The 27,506-nt window shown below is 36.4% G+C and overlaps 1 protein-coding gene and 1 non-coding gene across 2 annotated transcripts in view; one reads left to right on the top strand and one right to left on the bottom strand.

Moving 5' to 3' along the window:
• The window catches only part of LOC145671082 (neuronal acetylcholine receptor subunit alpha-10-like), a 1,484,349-nt gene that overhangs the window by 539,973 nt on the left and 916,870 nt on the right, over positions 1-27,506 (bottom strand). The window lies entirely within an intron of this gene.
• On the top strand, positions 5,722-5,796 carry TRNAQ-UUG (transfer RNA glutamine (anticodon UUG)). The gene has a single exon. It is a non-coding gene; the product is annotated as a tRNA-Gln (tRNA).

The following is a 27,506-nucleotide window of genomic DNA, read 5'->3' as shown; positions in this document are numbered from 1 at the left end:
GTTGTTTCTCCTACCCTAAATGTGTCCAACAATGAGTGGGGGCTGCAAAGAAAAGCAGTAAATTCTAAACTTCATCTGTTGTCTCTTCCCGAAATTAAAGGTATAGACTTCCTATTTGTATTCGAAGTTATTTTCACTTCTAGTTTCAGTAAAAGCGTGGTCGCGAAAGCTTGAGTTGATTTTGAGTTTAACGTCCCGTTCAGCAGCGAGGCTATCTGAGACGTGCACCTATTGATTAACGTGGAATCCGAACCACATGAGCTTCCGCCAGGAATTGAACCCGGGTCTCCTACGCCAAAGGCGCGTACACTAACCGCTTAGCCACGAAGGAGCTTGGTCGTGAAAGCATGCATTGTATTGCGTTGTTAGTTTCGTCAGTTATTTTTTAAATTTAGTGCAATTACTGGTGCTAGTGTCAGTTCGGGATATGTGGATGTGTTTGCGGTCCTGTGATTAATTTTTATTTCTTAATAACGATTATTTTTATTTCGCCGTTGTGTTTAGAACAAATACCCATTTTTTTTAATGAGTATTGAAGTTTAAAAACTTAGTGACGTGCTCTAATATTAGTCGATTGAGGTGATATTACCTACGTGTCATTATTTTGGACCGATATCTGCATTTGAAGATCTTGGGTAAGTACATAAATCGTTCATTAATTTCTAATTTGTATCAGCACGGTGCATATTGCATTTTATTTATCGTAGTTGGTATTTGATCACGAAGAAACTGATATAATATATTGTTTCGTTTGATTCAGAAAACTACGTGTATTATAGAATATGTAGGTTGTATATATTTGCTACCTTATTATCTGCGGATGCGGATAAAGATGTTGCGGATGTGGGTGCGGATGCGGTACAGATGAGGATGCGATATTTTGTATCCGCGCAGACCTCTAATCATGGCACAAAAGCGTGACGGAAATATTAAGCTCATAACAAATACTTATTTTCATTAGCATTTTTAAGAGCCTGCCTTACTAAAAATAGTACGAAATTTGCCATTTTTCTTTTGTTTGATTATTCATCAGTGAAAGGAGATAATGAAATGCAAGTTACCACAATCATAGATAATACTATTCTACAACAGAAAATATGAACCTGAAAAATGCTCAGTGTTGCCATCCATAGAAATTGCAGTGTTGCCAGAAAAACAATTTCCCTAAAATCTAAGTTAAGGCAGCGACTAGAGGAACAAACTCAACTGCATTTGATTACGTATCATGTTGTTTTGGTTTCTTGTGAACTACTTTTTAATTAACATTATTATTTAGTTTTAATAACTGTATGTTAAAACTATTTTGTTTATTACAAAATAAATACAACTATTATTTAAAAAGTAGTTCACTGTTAATATTTTCTGGCAATATTTTCTGTTGTAGAATAGCATTATCTATGATTATGGTGACTTGCATTTCTTTCATTGATGAATAATCAAGCAAAAGAAAAATGGTTAATTTTGTATTATTTTTAGTGAGGCAGGCTCTTAAGGGAAATATGTATGCATGCGTTTCTTAATAAACCAGTCAATTGGAATTTGTGAATCATTCACTCATATATTGAAGAAAATGTCTGATATACACTAACTTTATTGTTCATGTATTCAAAGTTTTGAAACTTTTAATATTAGTATATCGTGGGAAATTCAAAAGCAAAATGGGAATTTCTGCCTCTCGGAATGGGATTTTATAACGTTTCAGGTTGGCATCACTGGTTCCCATCAAAGGTGTTATTGAAGGAATAATACAAATTATCTAATTAATTTGTTATGTTAATCAAAATATTGATAACAAGCGGTTAGGAAGTTGACGCACCCTGTTTCTTTGACCGAGTAGTCGGTTGTTCTACCATGGCAGGGGCCGCGGTGGCTCAGTGGTAGAGCGTTCACCTCTGGTGCTTGGGGTCCCGGGTTCGATCCCAGCCCCCGCAAAGTGAACTTTGTGGTGGACAAACATCCGTGTGCGTGGGTTTTCTCGGGGTTCTCCCGTTTCCTCCCACTGTCTTCATTCCACCATTTCATTCATTAATCATCATCACCGTCTCCTTTAGCCTAACCGGCATAACCGTGGGACGTAAAACTGAAAGATTTCATTTCATTTTTTTCTACCATGGCAACTAGGTTACCGGTTGCAGACTATGATCGATAGTGGTAACTACGTGATCGGTTAGCGTAACCCTGTGAGTTATTACACTGTAACCTAGCAATATTAACCTGTAACGCAAGGTTGCAATCATCTTCTCTCGTTAACCTTTTTGGCTTGGTTGCTGGGACACACGACTTTGTTGTACCTATATTGACAAACTAATTTGGTTACTGTCCACCTTTTTCTTGTTTACTAGTAACCTTTCTTTCTTTTGCGTGTGATGCCTTTACTGTACTCGAATTCTGTCCCCAGTTCGAATCTTCTATGATATTTTTCTTTGTTTCATACATTATTTCGTATTTCTATTGTGTTATCACTGTATCTACACTATGCATTATTTGCATTTACAGCTTCTGCCCTCTTACGGAATGTATTCCAGACTTTTATTGTCTCTTCCAGCAAAACTATAACTTTGAATAACTTAGTTCTCCCACGGTGTACGAATGTCAGGTGTATATTTAATTGTTTGACAGATAGTGCGTAAGATATGACCAAAATGACATTTGGTACATTGCTTTATAGATGGAATACAGACTTCCGCTTTTTAATTTTAGATAACACATTTCAATCTCCGCTGGTAAAGTTTGAGAGTCAAATGTAAGAATTATGATACTTGTAAGTATTTGATGTTGTTTGAACCAGTGTTATAAATCTTGGGATAATCGGTGCTCAGGCTCATAGCGAGCCCCAAAATGTAAAAGGAGGCGATAGAGGTAACGGGGGTGCGATCCAACCATATTATAGATCATTACCATATTATAGTTCATTTCAAGCCTACCGTGAAAATTTTAGGGGGGGGGGCTAATTTCCAGTAAAAATTTAAGGGGCAGCCCCCTAGACCCCCTGTGGATACGGGCCTGTCAGTGCCTCACATTTAACATCTTGAAGAAGTTCTTCAATAGGTATTTCTAGTTTTACTCATACTTACTAGACGAATTTCGAAGTAAAAATTAACAATAAATGTAACAAATTAATTCGCTCTTCGTTGTCGATTAAGATACTACACTTTTTCTTATCACTAAGTAATAACTTATCTAACGTATTTACTGCGTTTCAAAATTATAGGGATAATAATGCGTCCGTTCAGATGGTCTTTACTTGAAATTGTCAAGGAAAATTTCAATTTCCGATATGCTGATCGGAGTTTTTTTTTTTTTTATTCAGTTCATGTCATTCTAAATTCATAATTATGATTCGTGGATACTTATTTTATTTAACCTACAATTTGATATTAATTTTTATGAGTAAGATTTTCAGATTGTGAATAGTGTTAATTTAGAATACGTGATTTTTAGTCGATAACATTAAAAAAAAAATATTCAGCATATTGGGAGAGTTTGCCGAGTGAGGTAAGTGTTCATGAATTTTTTTTTGTACTAATCAAGCAATTTGGATAATTCTTTTACTGTTGAAAAATAGTAAATTTTCCTGATGGTCATAGATTATATATGGTTAATTTTCGTCTTACAGTTAGAGAAACTAAAGAATAACGTAAAATATTGAGCTAGATTACCGAAATTGATTATTACTTGAGAAGTTTCAATATTGTTATAGGTTGGGTTTGAATTATTGGGAAAAAAATGAGAAAGTTTCCCATATTGTGATACTATGATACCATTTATTTAACTTTTATATTGATTAAAAGCTGATCTTAATTTTGTCTCTATAGTATGAACAAGGCGGAAGGATAGTTAGTCGTCTGAGAATCTAAGAATATAACCTAAGTTGTATTGTGTTACGTCAACTCACGTATGTGTTAGATATTGCTTATGTGCTAGCTCTTACGGTATGTAATAGATGATTTAAACATTTTTTCATTACACAAATTCCAATGGATAGACTCTCTCACACGTCAACGAATTTTTCGCAAACTGTGAATCTTTTGATGTAAGTAAGATCGTTCACTGTTTCTGTGTTTACACCGGTAACAGGTCAGAGAATTGGCCTAATATAAGATATCATATTTATTTGAAAATGGAGTCGGTGGTCGATCGTTTTGTCAGTCTTGAACTAACCCTCTAACGTGGACAATAGAACTTTGAAACTTAGATTTAGAGGGCAGTAGTATTGTCCTTTAAAACAGAACTTTGACTGTACAAGGATTTAGCTATAACAATGAAGAGAATTATTTCGTGTTCAACGAAAGAACAATAATTCAGCAAAATGGGAGCAAGGTGAATGAAAGAATCTTGCCATGCAGACATATTACCGTAACACATACACATACAACACATACATAACCACGTTATTCAAAAGCATTCACTAAAACACATTCTCAAGTTTTAACATTTTCTTATGATGTTCGTTCTAAGCAATATGTGTCACATACACTAACTAGGTAAAGATCGTATATCTCTATGGCAAGTTATACATCAAATGCTAAAAATGCACATCCCCAAAATATTGCCATAAGTACGTATTGACTTCGCGGAGTGCTGGTCTTTTGGTTCGAAACCCGCCACCTATGCCATGGTGATAGATGTGTGAAGTCTTACACAGTTATTTAATTGCAGTCATGGTGGTTAAATCGTTACACAAATATGGTAAAATTCCAATTTCGTCCCAGCCATTTGCGGGACTGATTCAATATAATAGCTGGACTGATATATTTGCGGGACTGATTCAAGTTTAGTTATGGGGTTGGAAAATTATGTTATGGTTTACGCTGCTATATGATTCTAAAATTTATACTAACCTAAATGTCTGAGTTTCAAATCCCAACTATGTACTGCGACCGTGGGTGAAAGGACTTCTTTTACTCTGGATTTATCTCCGTTTAGTTTATGACCGCTGTCTGTATGACTTACGCCATTAGGATTTAGCTCCTTATAGATCATGAATCGAGAATCGTAGTAAAGTTATGGTGAGTACGGTTAAAATATTACAATTAATTTAAAATATCCATAATGAATCACTGAATAGACATTATCCAATAGTGCGAGGAGATGGTCGATAGATACCATCAAGCTCTGAGATTCTCTATTTTTAATTACATCAATGTTAATTTTCTGCATTCGTAGAATATAGTTCAATATTCAATGATCTGGTGTATAAGCAATTAAGAAAGAAATAACTCATGTCGAGATATTTATAATGGCCTATCGTACTTTCCAAGTGACAAAATAATTATTGAACCTAAAAGTGCAAAACCTCAACATTAAAGGTAATTTTCTGGATATGATAACTAGGCTGGTGCAATCCTTTAAGATTTTTTTAGGTACTATGATTACTAAAAAGTCTGTTGAGGATGATTTTACCGTTATAGCAATTTTTCAATCAGAAGCAGACCAAAGTACTCTCGACAAGTGGTTTGAGTTACATAAAGATGAGTTTGAATTACAGTCAATATACTAAATTGCAGATGTAGTTGGTACATTTATAAGATTTCTCGAAATATCCATTATTCTATGATACATGATCCAATTTCCATCCATCTTTCAGTATCCGGATCTATATTTAAGAAAGTAAGTTTGCATGGATGTTTCCCTAAATATAATTTAGTATTCCTAAAGGTGTTCGGAATATAAGTAATTTTCATTTTGGTATGGCCCACGTTAATTTATTTTCTTAGTCGTGGCCCCGCGTAGCGTAGACGCTAACGCTCTCGCCTTTGGTGCGAGCGGTCCCGGGTTCGATTCCCGGTGGGGCCACTCGGTCGAAAAATTGTACAACGCTTTTTCAGGCCAGCCACCCTGAATGAGGTTTCCCTGAGTTTTCCTTAGTCACACCAGGAAAATGCCGGGGTGGTACTTAACTTATAGGTCCCAGGCCGCTTCCTTCCTTCCTCAATTCTTGCTTCCTTCCCTTTCCCAGGATAGTGTGCTCGCAGAGGGACGTCATCCCTCAAAACGTGACGGGCTAAATGGCCTTAGATGCCAAAAGCCTAGAAATCTAAAATCCTATTTTCTTAGTCAATAGAATTTATGCAAGTTTCGTTTATGGCTATATTAGTATTATTTTAATAGTAGCTAAGTAAGCAAGTACTTCCTTCTGCTGTTAGACATGAAAGAAATATAATTTTTTAGACTTTAAGCAACACTTTTCAAAAGAAAAGGATAATTTAGTTGTAAATTCATTGATAATCTAATCTAAATATAACCTGATATTATATCTTTTATGACTTAAAATAATCTGATCAGTCAATATCTTCATTATGATGAATAATTATCTAGAGAAAAGTACAATTAATGTTCAATGCATAGGTTAAGAAGGTGACAAAATCATAATTTGTTTTGTCTAGTAAGTCGAGTGCCTGACTAATATCAACCAAAGCTCCATCTAAATTCGGAGAAAATACCAGCTTTCATTTCTGAAAATCAAATTGTAAAATTATGGCAAATTTTCGATTACGAGTAAGAACAATACATTGTCGATTTATTTGAAAATTAGGAAATTGAAAGTCAAAATAATTTTAGTGTTGACAGATTTTTCCTTAAAAAAATAATCTACTTAAATAGGACACGTGTGCTTCTAAAGAAGTGGATTATGAAAGAGTGAAAGACCCTTTCCAGGATAGTTTGACACATTTGTTTATTTGATGATCACTGTAAGTCTTTGACGACAACTAGGTCGAAATAAAGTAGCTACTGTACATCTGGACTTATAGCCAGCCAACGGCTTCAAGAATGGAGATACCTCAACATTGTCGTTCGTAAACCCGTGATTTTTTAAAATGTCATTAAGAATACAAAGGGTTTTATTTAACTAGCCGAAAATCGATGGAAAAATACAACTATAAAAAGCATTAAAAATAGATTAATTGTGTTTAAATCTAACAAAACAATTATATGTTTGATCATATTAATGAGTAAGTCTAATAAATAAGAAATAATAAAATTCTTAGGAATACTCACGTACAGTATCGTTTGAAATATAATCGACAATATTCTGAATAAATGACGAACTTACCTGAAACAAGACAAAAAAATAAAATAATCATCGATACAATAAAAAAATATAATATAATAGCATAAATAAACAACATATTTTAAGTAACTCATTTAATGAAATATTTTTCAAAGAGGAATGATGTTAGATACTTACGACTTATTATGTACCAATAACATAAATGACAATTATATATATATACATTAGCTGAATACCAGTTCATCGCACGCGAAGAATACGTGTCATTTTGCGGTATCGGAAGTGTCACTGTTTATCTCAGTGACCCCCCGAAAACTATGGATTCGATACAAATATCGGTCATTTTCGATCTTTTCGAGAGTTATTACGAGTCACAAACATAGTCACTTTCATTATATATATATATATATATATATATATATATATATATATATATATATATATATATATATATATAGATATAGATATATAGATATATATATATATAGATATAGATATAGATATAGATATAGATATATATAGATAGATAGATAGATAGATAGTGGATAGATAGATAGATATAGATTAAGGTTAAGAAAAATTTTAAATTCTTTTAAGACATATTATATAATGGAAACACGAAAAATTCTGAAAATAAAGAATCAGCCAATCATAATATAAGTTGATCAAAATTGAAACTAAACGCCAAGATCCTCCCTGGTCCAGTGGAAAATAAGCTACAAATTGAGACTTTCCAATAACTTGCCCCACTGCTCGTCAATTTTAAGTCCTGTTATTCCAATTCATAACACATCTTTCCTCTTTTTCAATGAACCTGGCCTCCTTCCACTTTCTTATTAACGTTCTTTGTTCCCTTGCTAACACTTCACTCTCGCATCAATTAATATTGTGTCCCGTGTCCCTTACATGTTTAAATATGGTATTTCTTTCTCTTTTCAATCTCACATCATCTTGGTGTTGCTTTAATCGTTCTTTTAGTTTTTTCCCCGTTTCACCTATATAACAGCTATTACAATCACCACACCTTATCTTATAAACCACTTTTCTTCTTTTCATCTGCTCCTCTCGGCTTTCCTCTTTCTTTCTTCTTTTTTCTTCATTCTTAACACATCCAATAGTCCTCTACTCCCTTTCCTGTATGTTGAAATATTCTCTATTTTCTTTAGAACTCTCTTGATTATCTCAGTATCTTCCCCTAAATTTTCTATTCCCCGCCATAGCTTCTTTTTTCCTCTCCATCTTCTTCTTTCTTATATTCCTTCTTCTTACTTTTCTGGTTCTTTCTTCTTATCCTTTCCATTTTTAGCTTTCTTTTATCATATCCATTGGTCTCCAATTGATTGTGAAATTCATCTATGTCTTCCTCTGCCTTCCTTTTGTCACAACTTATCCACTTGATCCTCTCCTCCATAGTTTTTATAAAATTTCTCTTTGTTGATCAATCAACACCACTCCTTTTATGACAGAAATTCCCTGATTTACACTTCTTCTGGAACCATTCTGTGACCAACTTGTCATTTTGCCTGCTTATTTTCATATCTAAAAACACAATGGCTTATCTTCCTCTATTTTCAATTCCAGTTCTATGCCCTTCTCTTGATCTATTTCCTTCACAAATTTAGTAAGTTGCCTCCGAGTACTTTTCCATATCCCAAAGCAATCATCGACATACCTACTGAAAAATATAGGCTTGTCCCAGATCCCATTTTCTATGTATTTCGTTTTTTCTACTAGTTTATAAAATTAGAGTGCTGTACGTGTAGTCTACATATACAGGATGTCCATAAAGTCCGTTGCCACTCCGTGTATCTTCGAATTGACTGCGAATATGACAAAACTCAAAAACACACCCGTCATTATTGTTAAGGACTCGAATTTTGAGCTATAAAATATCCATCCCAGATACTCCCATATAAAGGTACGTGGGATCAAGTAGAAAATTTCAAATGGCAAAGCGGGTCGAGTAATATATCGTTGGAAGTGTCTCCACAAGAGTACGTTTTGCCGAAAGTTTCAAGTCGCTATTTGGAGGGTCTGGGGTGAAACTTCTAAAGAACACAATTGCAACCTGTTTCTACGCTTTGTCATTTTCGCAGTCGTTTCGAAGATATACGGGGTGGCAACGGACTTTATGGACGCCCTGTATATTCTGATTTTCTTCTTTCGTCTAACAATATGAATAGTTCCAAATAGGAGATTATTCTCAAACTGGAACATTTCATTTTTTATTACTTTTTTTTAAATTGACCTTGAACGGTTTCTCAATCCTCGGGATGGAATGATCTACAATTGCTAGTTTTACGGTAGAAGTGAGTAAGCATGGAGGGTATATTTCTTTCTTATAGACGTAACTAATTTCATATTGTAAATTTTAACAAAAACATTTCCGTTTGCATAGAAACTATTGTGTAATTCGACAGAGTTTGTACCATAGATTCAGGAAACCGTTAAAAGATCAGTTTGGTAGAAAACTGGAGATGGAAATGTTTTCATTTTAAAACAAACCAACCTCAATTGTTCTATGCTTTCGTGTTTTTGTGGAGGAAAATGAAACTGCTAATTTTAAATACAGTCATGGATTAAATTTAAACCTCAAAATACTATATTTACTATAATGTACAGTGGCGTCATTTTGGGACCGTAGGGGGTTCAATTGCCCCCTCCATAGTTTGAGATTCATATGCTTTTTAATAAATTGTATACTAATGAAAAACATAAAACCCTTATGTCCGTGGACAAATTGTCCCCCATAGAGAAGGTATTGCAGCTCATGAACTCAATAGCCAGCATCAGAGGCGTAATTTGGGGAAGGGCAATGTAAGGCAATATCCCTCCCGAGTTGAGAAACGCATGCTTTTAAATAAATTATACTAATAGACTAGCAAAAAGAAGTGAAATTCTTATGTTGCTGGACAATCTTGTCCCCCTCCCCCTGGCAAAATCTGGAATGACGCCACTGGTCAGTATCTGGATCCATATTCTAATTTGTGACGTAATGTGATATTATTTAGTAGCGTACGTAACTGCTATTGTAGATTTGACGAGGCTCATATGATTCCCGGTAACCGTTCAAAATCTGTTCCGTATTTGTATATTCTATATTACTCAGAATCACCTATAGTATAATTCCCAAAATTACGCTACATCCCTTTTCAAATCCGTATATATATCCCGTATATATTAGTCTTACTTTAATGTTTTGCTGTATCAGTGTTTGATATGTTTGTTTTATATTAGACGTTGGCTTCATCAGAATAAAAGCTATTTATGAATTAGGTATATAGTTTAGAAGGGATGATGCCCTATTATGTTATGATAATTATCGGTTCTGTGCGCAGAAAATGCGGCAACAAATGAAAATGGACAAGATATGAATACAGTTTAAAAAGATCATAATTTAAGTGCTATCAAATGTAGCCTTAATATTCTTATAGTAAATTATTTGAACAACAGCTAAATAGATGTCGGTTCATTATTTACTAGTTTCATTATTACCAACTAGTGGTGTAATTTTCATTAATAATACCAAAATGTTTGAATTAAATTCAAATGAAAGCATATTTAACAATTGAAAACTTAGAAATCTGGACCCCTTTTGTTATATTGCCAAAAAAATATACAATAACGGAGATAAGTATGCCAGTCAGCGTTATGTCAGTGATATAACAGACGAAGGCATATATTCCGAAGTTGGGCGTCCGCTTTTGTCAAGTTTTTTCGCTGTTATCTTCTTTCCACACTTTCTGCAATTTGTTATTAGGTTTATTAATCCGTGCTCTTCACAAACTTTTAAAAGATTTTGCTCGTTATCAACGTATTGCTTCACAAATGTTAAAACTGCTAGTTCATTGCCCTTGTACATTCGCCATGTTGATAACATAAATGCTCGTTTCTTTCCCACAATGCAACTGTTCGGTTACCTTGCGCCAAGTAGTTCCCTCCGCTCGCCGTATAGTCCCATGTTTATAACCGCTTATATATAACAAATAAACAGGTTTTTCGAGACTCTTATATGTTATCAAGCACACAAACGATCAAATTATCCATATCTTTCCTGTAAATTTTAAAAATGTCGCTGGAAACGGACGCCCAACTTTGGAATTTAACCCCAGACGAATATAAGTAACTGCAAAAATTGACTTTGCAGAGCAACCAAACATTCCAGAAAAGAATTCAAGTATTTTCCCCAGGTCTACTAATAGGAAGCAAGATGGGAGTTAAAGATTGAATTAGTTACTGACTACGGTACATAGGAATAATAAATTATATCCTGTAAAAAAAAATAATGTCAAAATTCCTACCTGTAGTCCAGATTCGGCCTACATAAACGTTTCTACCCTGCCCAAGAGTGAAAATTAAAATGTATGATTTGTAGCTTTTTCGTAAACTCATGCATAACAAGAGTGTAACTGACCATCAAGATACACTTGGAAGAACCTTTGAATTTTAAGGATGAAAATATTTTCTTTAGCCGTTTGGTTACTTACACATAGATTATATGCATCTACATGTATACGATAAATTTTATCACGTATTTTGTTTTGCAAGGATGTCATAAATATTTAAGTATAATCCGTATAATCCATCCACATAGTTCTTAGATGTTCGTGACTGAACAAATAAGACATTTCACACACCCCTCCGTGTATATTTTAGTAGACTGATATTTCAAACGTTGACTGCATTTTGCTTTAGAGTTACAAAACTCAGAAAGTAAACGCAGTACGTACGTTTGAAACATTATTCCAAAAAACTAATCATGCATGGAATATCACAACTCTTATTTATTGAACATATGATACTTTCTGCAACCTGCTTTTCTGTCGTTCAGGAAGCACGGTTGCCAAATCTCAATACTTTAATCTACGATGTTCCTTTTCTTTGCCGGTAGTATTTCGTTCCTTGTAATCACTTGTAGTTCATACTTTATTATTTCTCATAATTGTCTTTTCCGTCTAATAAAAAATCTTTTTGTAAACGAAGTTATTTGGCAACTGTACACAAAACAACGCCAATGGTGTATTTTTAAATCACTCCATATTACAAGTGACGATATCAGGTAGTTTATTTAAACCACTACCATTTTAACAATTTGGACCCAAATACGCTGAGGTAGCCCACACATATGACGACACAAAAACTTGAGACAAAATGTAAACCAAGGGGACACTCAAACCATCAGCCTTCAAGCAGGGACTGATGCGGTCAAAACGGAATGTAATGATAACCTTAATTAACTAACATGTAAAATTATTTTATTAAGAGTTACCCAGACTCAGAATAATAGATGACATGAGATATTTTGTAACAACATTGATAAAAAATAGGAACGTAATTTGAAACCATAATTAATTATTAGCATTCAAAATATTGTTTCTTAATGCTCTTATTAAATATCCTGTTATTAAACTAAGATGTTGAAGAGATTCTTCCTTCAAATTTTAAAGGAATTCACAATATCTCAAAAAAAATATTAAAATGTAATAGTACAAATATGTTATAATAAACACTTCTTCAATGCTTATATCTGAACAAATATAATGAAGTTTGTCTTCATTGTGTAAGTAGTAATGGGTCCAAAAGTAACATATCCGCAAATTTCTTCGATGTTTACCGGTCATCAGTGGCGTATTTGGGGGGCTTCCAGGCTTAAGCCCCCCCGAAATCTTACTCACTATAGTAAAGTATATGAAATATCTTGCAGAATTTTAACATTTTCAGGCAAAGCCCCCCCCCGAAACAAAATCGTGAATACGCCACTGCCTGTCATCATGGCTTTATCAACACCAAATTTCCTATCGCTTTTTTGCGTAGTTTACTCAGGAAAGTACTGGGCTCGAACGGGTGAATACACACAAAAAGGAAAGCGTGTGTAATATGAGCATCCCTAAAGCAAACAGTGATGTCCATTTGTCTGCAACATGGTGTAAACGTCCGCAAGAGTAGGGCAAAGTAAAGTACGTGCCATAACTACAGGGAGTCTATAAAGTCTGAATCTAGGCCATGGCACCGTACACAATGATGGAACCACCGTCAAAGAACGGCCGTTCAGTAATGAAGTTTGGGTTATAGCGTGTTCCTGGCGTGTGTGGCCCTCTCCACAGTAATGTCTGACCACAATCAGATAAAATGCTGTATCGAGATTCATCGAAGAACATACTGGGCCCCCACTTGTGTTCTCCCATGCAACACGTTCCTGACACCATGTTTTACCGCTCACGTTTGTGCTTCCGTTTCAATAGTACACGCAGCACAAGCCATCTGGCATACAGTATTGCTGTACTGAGCCGCCAACGAACAGTTTCATGACTAACACGTTGTCCAGTCGCCTGAAACCAATCATTTGCCAGTTAAGAGCATGACGCTTAACGGTCAAGTGTGTCAGCAAATGTGAGAAACCGGTTATCGGCGGCCGATGTCTTCCTCGGACGACGTCCTCCATGACATCTACTGACTGTACGTCCATTTTGAAACCGATTCCACAGCCTTGACACAATAGTTTTGTTCACATTGAATTTCTGCGCCATACCCACTTGGGATGGACCTAGTCCCAATCTCCTAATTATTCGCCCGTGGTCAACGTTATTCAAATGTCGTCTGCCAACCATAGCAAGGTGTCTACACAGAAACCACCAACACACTGCTTGCAGCCTCGGACACAACTGTGTACGCTTCGTGGCAAAGTCTGTTCGCTGCGGTTGCGACGGTGCTACGCACACGCTATAGCGGTACCTCGCCTTGTCTGTGCGTTTCTTTGTATATGCGTGCCTCCTACCAGTGTTTAATGGGTTTCTTACGTCACTTATCCCACGTTCTCTGGGGTTGCTTAAGTTTTGTAGGGCAGTGTATGTACCACTGTTTTTTCCTCCATCAGCGTATGTTTTTGCCTCCTGATGATAGTTAACTTTAGCTCATGAGACCCTAACTTCTTTCTAATCTTCCATATCCCATATGCTAAATGATATACAGTAGTTTACAAGAGCTGCAATTCACGATTACAGCTTCTCTACCACTCAGTAATATTGAGAAAATGTTTTAGAAAAAGCTAACACTACAAACCTATGTCAAAGATATAGACTAGCAAGTACACATTTATAAACCAATCAATATAACACATAATACGTTTTCATTACATTTACGCGGTTTTTGCACAAGTGTTGCATCTGAGCTTGTGTTATAGTCTTTTCTTATCGTGCATGTGTTAAAACAGAATGTTAAAACAGGAAAACCAATTCCGAAATCTCCTTCCAGTTCTTACAATACAGATTTTACCGTTGTAGCAACGTTAAAAAGTATAATATTATATTCGTAAGCAGTTCATTTTCCTTTCCCAGGCTAATTTCTAACATAATCGGGTTTTACGAAATTCAGGAGTCCGCCTCGATTCATGATATGTTCGCAATATATATATAGTTATTTCGGACGTACAAATATACAAATCTGAAATACATTCACCTGTCTAAATATTGGTGTTCCTAACAGGAAAAAATGGCCATCTCCCTGGTCAAATCCGTCAGGATCAGAACGGCAGCAGAAATGCAACGGTTAGTTGAACGACGGGCCTTAGTTTCGAGTGACCCCCCTTCCTTTGAATTTATGTTTCGTTTATAGCAACCAACCGACGCTACGTAACGAACAAAGAAACAACGCTATGTTTGAGAAAAATCTACAAATATATATAAATATGCTTTCAAGAGAAGCTCACCTCCACCTGGTCAGTACCGAATCCCACAGTATTATTAAAATTACAGCTGTGAGGGCTACTTCAAGTTTTACCGGGTCGACGGACCGAAGAGGGAACATTACTTCACGTTTTAGAGGTATGCCAAGGCATTCAAGAAGTTTTGTAATCGAATATAATTTCATCAAAAAATGTGTTTCGACTCAGGGAATTACTTTAAGTAGATACCTGAGAAACGTCATTAAAGACCAAAATTACGGAAGAAGCAATTTATGAAGCTAGCCTGACAGACATTTGCCTCAACTTATATGGTCATAATATAAATAGTATTGGAGGCAGCCCGAGAAGTACTAATGCAAGAAGATAAGCCTCATATTGTGGTAGTTTAGAATTTATTATTAATGTTGCGCTACTGAATTACAAATTGGGTTAAGTTAATTATGTCAAATTAGATTTATATGAGTATATTACGTAAAGAGAAGATAAGTAGTGAAAGAGGAGCGTGGGAGGGTCGAAGAAAGTAGAAATCTGATTCCAAATTCAAGGACGAGGAATAAGAAGCCAGAGAGTATATATACACAAACAGGCATTCTTATTTTAAAAATAGCGAAGAAGAGAGACAACGAAGTAAATTAATCATGTTGAATAAGGTAGCGGAATATTGGTTTTATAAATGTATAAGTTTATTACAGAAATGTAATAAATGGTAAAGTAATATGTAAGAGAGAAATGGTTAAAGGAAAAAAATCTGAGAGAGGTTAAACATAGAAAGATGTTTTTGAAAAGAACAAGAGACATCACTAGAGACATATAAAAATCCTAATAATAAACATCAACTGGTGCTGGTTTACTTTTGACGCATCACACATTGAAAAGATCTACAAAAACACAAATTCAATACTTTGCATGAAAAGACATATTTGTAAATAACAAATTTCTGCAAGTAGGGATGGGCATGAGTCGAGCTAAAACTCGACTCGACTCGAAACTCTATGCTAATTCGAATCGAGTCAAGTGCAATTTTCTCGAGTCGAGTTCGGAGTCGAGTCATTTTTTTTAGGTCGAGTTTCGAGTAGAGTCGAGTTTGATAAATGGCTCGCTCGTTCAGCTCGTTTTATCTACTTTTGAAATCACACTCGGTTCAGGTGAGCCGCTCAGTTGGAGTGAGAAATCAGCACGGTTCATTTCGGATCAAGTGAGCCATCGGCTCGGTTGGGTGATCTGTTGGCTCGCCTCAATAGTGAATGAGTTGCGAGCTGAGTCGCTCGAGCCGTTGACAACCCTAAACCCGGGCCAAGCAGTTTTCAACATATTTGGCCGGCGCCCTACAACTTTAACAACTTTTGACTGGAGCTCGAATACTTGCTCCTGTGGAATTCAAACCCAGAACTTCCTGAACGATGTCTTTGTCTCCTAGACTTCACGACTACCGATGTCGGCAGTAAACTAGGTTTTAATATTCAGACACAAACCGCCTATCTTTCATGTTTGTACATTGTATTTTTATAATAATAATAATAATAATAATAATAATAATAATAATAATAATAATAATAATAATAATAATAATAATAATAATAATAATAAGCTGCAGTAATAGTAGTAAGTATCATTGCTACTAATTAAATTGTCTATATAGGATACTTGAAGAAAGTACTTGAAACTATACACATCATTTGACTCGATTTGGTTCATTGTGGCTCGACTGGACTCGAAACTCGATCGAAATTCGACTTCAGTTGAGAGTCGAGTTGGAGAAAATTTTTCGGGCCGAGTTCTCGAGTCGAGCTCAAAAATGTCTGTTTCGAGTCGAGTCGAGTTTCAATGAAAACTCGCTCGAACTCGCTCGTGCCCATCCCTATCTGCAAGCGATAGAGTTAAATTAATACACTTGTATTTTATATTTACAAGTGTAGAGTTAATTTTGTAAAATCATTACAAGTAGTTTACGATGGATAAAATAAGTGAGTGCGTATGAAAGATGGCTGTATTAAAAACTTATTTTCCACCGGCGGTATATTTCTGCACAGTGCACAGAAGCTGTATTTTATGTTTACAAGTGGAGCGCTACTAGTATGAAACCATGACAAGTGTTACTGAAATTCGTATCATTGCCAAAACCCACTCGTTTTCACTACCCTCACTTATGCGTATACCCACCTTCGTTGACGAACCTAGCCCCCAGCTTCGCTCTGCCCTGAATCGGTTAGGTAGCATTCGTGCTGTTTAGAAGGCACCTAGCATAGGTTGTTTTGTGTTTTTTGCAATGTAGTTTTTATGCATACCTTCAAACGCCATATTTATACGCAAATTGTAAAAGAATTGTGATTTTTCGACAATTGCTTATAATATCCTACTTGAATTTTAATTAAGCCATGTCACCCAGATATTTTGATGTCACCCAGCACAAATCATTCAGGAAACAATAAGAAGGAAATTAGTGAAATAATTCTAATTTTTCAACATTTATTTCGAGTGGTGCACCAAAAGTAAACCTGCATGCATCAATCATCTCCTGATAATGAAGTCCTGCTAATAGATGTCGATTTCTGCGTTATTGGTTGTCTGTAGAACGAAGTCCTAAAGTAATTACATAACTGTGTTATGAGTTTGGGATTGACGGGCATACAATATTTAGTGCAATGTAAGACATATTGGGCCTTATGCAGAGTCGTTTTGACGTATGATTAGCGTCATACTAAAGGCCTGACTACTGCAGGGAACATGTGTTAGTCGAACTCTTTAGTATGGCACTAATAAAGCGTCAGAATGACTCTGCATAAGGCATATTGTGTTTATGTAGCATAGATAAGAAATGTTATATTAATTGGTACTGTGTGTGGAGCTACCATATGTACGTATATGACCACTCCTGCTTCCTTAAAAAAGTTATTCAACAACTTGAGAGAAGTGTTTTCTCTTTCGCTTTCAAAATAGGCCTAATTCAAAGTTTATCAGAACAAAAAAATGATCCTTATTAATGTCTGTTTGTTCACGGATTTGTGACATACTTTAGACGGTTAGTAAAAGTTCCTCCTTTTCGGGACGGGATAAAAGGCAGTTCAACACTTTCTTGACATCAACTTATGTAAACGTGGAAAACCAACGTTCCGGTTTCTTTGCTTCCCAGGTTGTCTCATTTAATGGCTTGGTGTTCCTTAGAGCGGCATTAGAAGGAAGGTAGGATGAGATAAATTTCCCCTCTACTCGGGGTTCAAAGCCGGGTCACTTATTTAACAGGTAGACATCTTAACGATTACGCTACCACCGTTCTTTGTATCATGTAATAAACACTTTTAATAGAAACACTTTTCTGTTTATGTACCATTAATGTACGCACGGGGTCTACATTTAACCCTCCCTGAGCCATTTTACCATCAAGAAATTAAAGCTTGCGTCGTCACTAAATTCATGCATTTGTTTCTGTATTCTCCGTCCCGTTCCTGGTGGCTAAATGTTATGTGAACGCTGCCATATTTACTGAACACGAATAAATAAGGAGAGAGTGTCTATCGTTGCACAAGGAGCGGGAAATTTTCTTTGATCCAGGGGCTTAAAATACCTAAATGCGGACTTGCCCATGACAACTATCTACTTTTAACAATAGATGGCAGAAAATGTACGAAGGGAATTGTCACAAAATGTTGCATGTAGCGTAAAACAATTATAAGGTAGCAAGTATTTCTATTATTTTCCATTAATATTGTAATCGCTCATTTCCCTTCAAAGTGCAAAAGTTTTAAGTATCTTACTTTAATATTTTCAAGTAATAACGTATTTACGGAACAATTACAAAAATGAATCTCATAGATAGCAAACCTAGGGGAACATTAACATGTCAAGAATATTCGGTACATGTTCACCATTTTTTTACTACTATTTAATTAGATTATCAAGGACAGTAGAGGTTGATATCCAAAGAAACACGTCCGTCAAGCTGGCCCGCACAAATTTCATATTCAAACTAAAACAGTACCAAAAATTTGTACCCAATATGTACCAATTTGTACCACTAAAATTAGAATTTGTACCCCCACCAATTTCGAAAAAAATGAATTTTTGATGGCGGGCCAGCTTGACGTCAAGCTGGCCCGCACAATTTATTTTTCTTACCAATTCGAACAAAAACGGTACCAAAAATTTGTACCCAATATGTACCAATTTGTACCACTAAAATTAGAATTTGTACCCTCACCAATTTCGAAAAAAATGAATTTTTGATGGCGGGCCAGCTTGACGTCAAGCTGGCCCGCACAATTTATTTTTCTTTCCAATTCGAACAGAAACGGTACCAAAAATTTGTACCCAATATGTACCAATTTGTACCACTAAAATTAGAATTTGTACCCTCACTAATTTCGAAAAAAATGAATTTTTGATGGCGGGCCAGCTTGACGTCAAGCTGGCCCGCACAATTTATTTTTCTTTCCAATTCGAACAGAAACGGTACCAAAAATTTGTACCCAATATGTACCAATTTGTACCACTAAAATTAGAATTTGTACCCTCACTAATTTCGAAAAAAATGAATTTTTGATGGCGGGCCAGCTTGACGTCAAGCTGGCCCGCACAATTTATTTTTCTTTCCAATTCGAACAAAAACGGTACCAAAAATTTGTACCCAATATGTACCAATTTGTACCACTAAAATTAGAATTTGTACCCTCACCAATTTCGAAAAAAATGCATTTTTGATGGCGGGCCAGCTTGACGTCAAGCTGGCCCGCACAATTTATTTTTCTTTCCAATTCGAACAGAAACGGTACCAAAAATTTGTACCCAATATGTACCAATTTGTACCACTAAAATTAGAATTTGTACCCTCACCAATTTCGAAAAAAATGAATTTTTGATGGCGGGCCAGCTTGACGTCAAGCTGGCCCGCACAATTTATTTTTCTTTCCAATTCGAACAGAAACGGTACCAAAAATTTGTACCCAATATGTACCAATTTGTACCACTAAAATTAGAATTTGTACTCTCACTAATTTCGAAAAAAATGAATTTTTGATGGCGGGCCAGCTTGACGTCAAGCTGGCCCGCACAATTTATTTTTCTTTCCAATTCGAACAAAAACGGTACCAAAAATTTGTACCCAATATGTACCAATTTGTACCACTAAAATTAGAATTTGTACCCTCACCAATTTAGAAAAAAATGAATTTTTGATGGCGGGCCAGCTTGACGTCAAGCTGGCCCGCACAATTTATTTTTCTTTCCAATTCGAACAGAAACGGTACCAAAAATTTGTACCCGATATGTACCAATTTGTACCCAATATGTACCAATTTGTACCACTAAAATTAGAATTTGTACCCTCACTAATTTCGAAAAAAATGAATTTTTGATGGCGGGCCAGCTTGACGTCAAGCTGGCCCGCACAATTTATTTTTCTTTCCAATTCGAACAAAAACGGTGCCAAAAATTTGTACCCAATATGTACCAATTTGTACCACTAAAATTAGAATTTGTACCCTCACCGATTTCGAAAAAATTGAATTTTTAATGGCGGGTCATCTTGACGTCAAGCTGACCCGCACAATTTATTTTTGTTTCCAATTCGAACAAAAATGGTGCGAAAAATTCGTACCCAATATGTAACAATTTGTACCACCAAAATTAGAATTTGTACCCCTACCGATTTCGAAAATATGAATTTTTGATAGCGGGCCAGCTTGATGTCAATCTGCCCTGCTCATCGCATTTTTCTTTCCAATTTGAATGAAAACTGTACCAAAAATTTGTATCCAACATGTACCGATTTGTACCGCGAAAAGTAGAACTTGTTCCTCCACCCATTTCGAGAAATTTGAATTTATGTAATTTTTAAAACTATACCTTATCTTGGGCAAACCAGAAGGTAGTGAAAGTACCAAATAGACAATATTCTAATCCGAAACAGATTCAGAAACCAAGTAAAGCTCTGTACAAGTTACTCAGGTGCAGATGTGGGCACAGATGACTCCCTCGTGTTGGTTATCGATCTCTATAAGATGACGCGAATGACGCGATTATATTTACCATGGATATTTCGAATATGATCAAATATGATCAAAATGATCGAATATAAAACGAATGACCTACTGTATTCTCAAATACTCTGTCTGCGTTCTTGTAAGCGACCATGTTTCGCAACTATATAGTTCAACAGGCATGGTTATCGTTTTATAAATATTTTAAGCTTCAAGTTTTTCAGCATAATTCATGAAGATCAAAGATTTTGAACTGAATAACAACACGAATTCCCGGCTTTCAGTCAAGATGTATTTTCTTCTTACATATAGTTTTGGTCTGCTAATGTTGATGCTACATTTTTGAAAGTATCCACTTTGTCGAAAATATTATTTCATATTTTGACATATCCATATGCAGTATTATAATCCCAGCGAATTTCCATGTATTTAGATTCCTCTCTATTTACTTCTAAACCCATGTCCCTACAAGCGTCCATTAAAACCTCATTATTATATTCTCATTTCTTTTCGAGTATTAATCGAATGGTAAATTGATTAATAATAAATTAATTGATCAATTGAACCTAAATCTACAATGATAATGTCCAGCAAATTTCATCCGCGTGTGGCGTCAGTCTTGCTATGTTTGAGAGAATTTTATAGCATGTTGGCAGAAGACAGATGCCTTGATCAGTGGCGTATTTAAGGGGGAGCTTCCGAGCTTAAGCCCCTCCCGAAATCTTACTTACTATAGTAAAGTAAATGAAATATCTTGCAGAATTTTCACATTTCCAGGCAAAGCCCCCCGAAACAAAATCGAAAATACGCCACTGGCCTTGATAATTATTACAGTCGATCTTGTTGCCTTTCTTGTGAATCGGAACAATGATTGATTCGTGGTGGACGAAATCGTATCCGTGAGTTTTCTCGGGATTCTCTCGTTTTTTCCCTGTTTCTCATTCCACTATTTCTTCCATCATTCACTTACAATTTCATCCGCCTCCTTTAGCACTTAGCTTGCATAAAAGTAGAACTTTAAGCCTTTCACTGTGGAAGGCGACGGAAAAAAATTTCCCTAACCTGCGAATGTCGATTATAGTCGACGTGTTAAAATTTGTATCTTGGTTTTGTCGATTGTAGTCGCCAAAGGTTTTCTGTGTGATTTCTATTGTTTATCAAAAACAATAGAACACACAAAAAAAATGAACGGTACAACTTTGGCGACTACTCTCGACAAAGCCAAGATACGGACAAACAAATTTTAACACGTCAACTATAGTCGACATTCACATGTTAAGGAAATTTTGTTTCTGTCGACAAAAGTCGACTTTCTCTGTGAAAGGGTTAAGCTAAAGAGTTCATTTCATTTTTTCGATGATTGATTTCTTCTAATCTCGTGGCAATTCCTCCCTTTTTTCAGATGAGGAAAATGAGTTTCTGTAACTCGTTTCACAATTTGCTCCCCCCAGCTAAATTTAACGCGAAAGGAATTTCGTCTACACCCAGAGATTTGTATTGTTTCCATTCTTTAATCAATCTGTTTAGTAGTTTAGACGTGGTAGATGTATTTTCTTTCTTTTTTTCCTGATTGGCTTTATATTAGAGCGAAATTATTATTTTTAACTTATTTTCCCAAGTTAAATGATACTTTCAATAGAACATGCGAAGTTATGCACAGAATACATAATTATTAGTAGTACAGACACAGTCTATGTAAGAAAATTCGGACAAACTAACAGACACTGAGCAGTGTTTATTTCAGAAAATAATGTTCCGGGGGGAGGCTCAACGGTATTCGTAGGAGCACTTATTATTTTCACATGGTACTGTTCTATTTATTATAATATTATAGACGTATTATTCTGGTCTCCTTCGGAGGCACTCACAGAGCTCCGGGGGGCACTAGCCCCTAAAAACATGTCTGGAAAACATGTCAGCCCCGAAAAACATATCAGAGTTCCGGGGGACACTAAGTATCTAGTTAAAATTATTACAACTATTGTAGATATACTTTAGGTTTTAATTACGGTTAAAAGCAATCGGGCCCCTGACAAAATCCGGCCCTCGAAACCATTTCGTCAGGCCTGTTGATCGGTTATATATATATATATATATATATATATATATATATATTGTAATATATTATACTAAATTGAAATTTTTCCAACTCTCAATTCTATAGTGTTAAACTACGTCAGTCAACTTCCCTCCTGCAACTTGACCATGATGATAAGACTTAGGGCCGTATGCATAGTTATTCTGCGGGTTACTTAGGGGCTACGTACGGGACACGTGATAATTTGCGTTGCAGAGTTCTCCCGCAGGGTCAAACAAGCCCGCAACCTCCCCGTAAGTCAAGGAAATGGCTAGGGGTGCTTCAACGCACCCTTTGCTAGCCCGTAGCTGTTTCTGTTGTTGTATAAAATGCATATTCTCCGTGCTGACAAAATATTTGAGTATGTTAATGAGTTTACCGAATTCGTTGAGCTGATTAAGCAATAATAAATGACATATTTTGACGGCAACCAATTTTAAAAATATATAGCAATTCCTGAAAGAAGATTGCAGGATATTTTGCTTTCGCTCGTATAAATATTGAATACAAGATCAAAGGGTGGACTAACAACTTCTACCTGAAATAAAATAAGCGAGAGATACTTGTTGTTACAATATTGGTACTGTAGTAGATTTTAGATTAGCTTAAGAATTGATTTTAGGGGACCAGTGGGGACTTCAAGGATCAGTCGGGGGGAATTTCTCCCCGAGAAGCATGACATTCCCTCAGGACCACATAACCTATCGTGCTCAATGTGAATTCTCTGTATTCCGCAGTATATTGAAATCGCCAGCACCACCAAGAAAAAAAAAAAAAAACCTGGAATCATCACTGATGGGAAAAATTGATTCAACAGTTATACATATTTCATCGTGGAAATGTTATTCTAATATCTTTTACATCCTTCTCCCTGTTTGTATTTGCCTCATTTCTCAGTTAGCATAGGTAAAGTTGAGGAGCGCTACCATCCCTTTTTTCCACTTATGATCTAACGTCTTCTGCATTCTTGGTTTCTTACCTGACCACCAGCTGCGTACACATTTATAATATGCTTGCAAACGTATATGTTCTAAACAAACAAGTGCGAAAAACCATGCCCAACACAAGCTAAGTTTGCATTTATTCCGATTTCAAGCTGGGAACAATTTGAGGGATCATGCGTGATTTTGTCCGCGGAAGCAGGCACATTAGCGATGGTGGTGTGTATATAAGGAAAGACAAGTGGGAATCATCGACCTCCTGTTTGGTGCTGTAATTGCTCAAGTATGCATCGGTTCACATGTACCTGTGACCATCTACTACAGATTGATGCATATTTTTTATACTAATTTGATCATTATTCGAGCAAACAGTTCTACCAAATTTTGACACATTTCTTACATTTTCAGGTTAGGTTAGAGCTTTGTATTTCTTTTAGCAAAGCATGCACTATATGAAAAGCCGCATTACTACTTGCAGATTGACTTGAGGAGGGCTCAGTATAAATACAGTGTGGGTATATGGCATAAAAACTACAGTGCATAAGATACGAATCAATTTGTGCTATGTGGCTAAAAGCACGAATGCTACCTAACTGAGTTATGGTAGGAGCGCATCAGGGGGCCCCAAGTGATAGTGAGCGGGTGCGTTCATACGGAGCAGGCGCGTCGGCGACGGGGGGTATACGTATATACGAGGATAATGGAAGAGCACACTTACACATACAATACTTTCATTATCACTTAAAATTCATTTCAATATGCTGCCATTGATAGTAATTAATTTTATTTACTCTCATTCCTTCACGAAAAATGTAGGGATTCACATCGTATTTTATCTATAAATTTTCTATTTCGTGGAAGTGCCTGCTCGAGTGAACCCCTATTCGCTTACACGTATAACCACCATCGCAAACTCGTCCGTTCCCTACGGACGTACCTCGACTATAGCCCTCCAGCTTTACCTTGGCATAAACCGTAATAGATGCAAAAATCGCTTGTAATAAGCAGCTTGCAAAGTTTGGTGCGTGGTTTTGAGACGTGTGGCTTCCACTATATGCATGTAGGATGTCTTATACAATTGTACGCAATTGGATGATAACACTCTGGGAATAAGTAGATAAGAAGTTTTACGTTATTTACATGGAATTTCCCGCCAAAAATAGGCCTACTGTATTTATAGACATAACATTGATGTTCTCCTAAGGTTAACTTTTACTAGCAAATTGTTTAGAAAATACATTCTCAAAAATACTATGGGCTGATTTTGTAAAAAAAAAAAAAAAAAAAAAAAAAAAAAAAAGTGTATATGTAATTTATTTCTAGTGGGATCTCTATTATAAAGCTACAGCCTCACACGTTTTCTAGCTACATATCCTTCTTATTTCTTTTTGCGAGTTAACAGACTTTACCTAAAAATTAAAAAAAGAAATGTATTGCTAATCTACACCGATATTTTTCCGCTTTTCTATATCACTTTATATAACTATTTGCAAATTAACAGACTTTATCTGAAAATTAAAAAAAGAACTGCATTCATAATCTACACCGTTATTTTTCCGCCTTTGCAAGAACAAAGTTCAAAACATTTATTTCATTTTTTGATTTCACATACGTTGTATCCATGCAGTTGCTATTTCGATGTTAACTCTTTATCATAGTAGAATTGAGCTTCGGAGTTTTACCTTCAAATTTTTTTGACAAAATTTTAGCCTCGCTCGAGGTGTGACTAGACCAATCAGCCCTCAGTGTTAACCGTACCTGAGGGATCACTTTGGAAGCTTTATGCATTGCACAGTCAAGGGTATGGTTGAGGAAGCCCACAGGTACGGTTCGTCTAGGGGACCCCTACGTGGTCGACTATGCATATGGCCCTTAGATAATGGGAGCTGTAAGCGGGGGTGATGGGGAACGCGTTCCCCCAAATTTCTAGGTAAAATACCAAAAAATATAACGCAGTAATATGAAATTTAGTGAACTCCATGCATCTCCCCCAGAACTGAAAAGATAACAAAGAGTATGCTCAGAGGCCAACATTATCTTCTCTTCACTCCAACTCCTTCCCATTGCACTGAAAAATGCCCTCGACGTTGGTTATCCGACCTGCGACGCCAGCACGATCCATATAACTGGTTCGCTCCCTCTTTTAACTTGCTTATGCTAATTCAGAGACTTTTCTGTGTTTCATTTACTGGGCGGAGCTATGGGGCACGGGAGGTATTGCCCCTCCAACTTTTTGACAAAAAGTAAAAATGCCACTTCTTAGATGGCCATTTACCAAGAACTGTCAAAATTTGCGAGACTGTACTGTAGGTCTTTCCCCCCGCAGCAGACGATTCCTAACTCCGCTTCTACATGTTTCTACGTTTTCATATGTGTATCTACTCAAATTTATAATATACAGGGTGTCCGAGAAGTCCTTCCCTGATTACAGAAATTGATAACTCAGGCTAGAAATAAGATAGAAATATGAAACTGGTGTTAAATTGTTTACAAACTATAAAAGTTTTTGTCTGTGTTAGGTTTGTTCTGTTTTACCAAGTCTCATTTTTTTGTTTTAGGTTTGTAGTACGTAAGTAAGAAGCCCAAGAAGCCATGCCAACCAACCAGGAGAAGGCACAGTGTGTCCTGTGGTACCATGAGACACGATCACCAACCACGGTGCAGAGACAGTTCCAGACAACATTTGGGAGGACTCCACCTGATGTCAAGAGCATTAAAGCCTGGTATGAGAAGTTCAAGAACACAGGGTCGGTTGCTGGCCTTCCGAGGTCTGGTCGACCAAGAACCTCAGCAGACACGGTGGAGGCTGTGCGGCAGTCTTTTCTGAGAAGTCCTAAGAAATCGGTGCGCAGGGCCTCACGTGAATTACAGATGTCAAAAAGCTCTATCCATGGCATTTTACACAAACGTTTATTGTTTCGTGCTTACAAAGTGCAACTCGTTCAGGCCTTGTTGCCCGACGACGGTACACGTCGATATGACTTTGCGGTCGAAATGCTATCACGTATTGAGGAGGATAATGGTTATCTCAGACGAATTGCCTTTTCCGACGAAGCGACATTCTTTGTCAGTGGAGTAGTGAACCGCCATAATGTACGCATTTGGGTTCAGAACCCCCCAGGGAGATCAGGGAGTTCACCAGAGGCAGTCCAAAGGTGAATGTTTGGTGCGCGTTATTGCACGATCGAATTATCGGGCCATTCTTCTTCGCTGAGGATAGCATCACATCTGCAGTGTACCTGGATATGTTGCAGCTGTACGCTGTTCCTCAGCTGCTTCAGTATCGCCCCGATGTCATTTTTCAGCAAGACGGTGCACCATCTCATTGGGGTTTGGACGTCCGTACCTATCTCGATAGGACATTTCCTGGGCGATGGATTGGTCGTGATGGACCAACAGCTTGGCCTCCACGCTCTCCTGACATAACCCCATTAGACTTCTTTTTATGGGGTTATGTCAAGGATGAGGTCTACCGAACACGTGTACCAGATCTTGAAACCCTGCAGCAACGAATAACCACAGTCGTTGCATCGATCCCTCCAGTGATGTTGGCTAATGTGTGGATGGAAATTGAATATCGCCTAGATGTGCTACGTGCTACCAAGGGTGCTCATGTGGAAGTGTACTGATGTGTAAAAGTTACAAAACTTTTATAGTTTGTAAACAATTTAACACCAGTTTCATATTTCTATCTTATTTCTAGCCTGAGTTATCAATTTCTGTAATCAGGGAAGAACTTCTCGGACACCCTGTATATTTGATAAGTAATAGAATTTTCCTCATTATTACAGTATTGTATACATGCATTTTTATTTAAATGGCT

The sequence above is a fragment of the Thermobia domestica genome, chromosome 15 (assembly GCF_964235325.1).
Source record: "Thermobia domestica chromosome 15, izTheDome1.hap1.1, whole genome shotgun sequence".
Lineage (NCBI taxonomy): Eukaryota > Metazoa > Arthropoda > Insecta > Zygentoma > Lepismatidae > Thermobia > Thermobia domestica.
The sequence above is the reverse complement of the archived record's forward strand: the minus strand, read 5'-3'. Positions and strand labels throughout refer to the sequence as shown.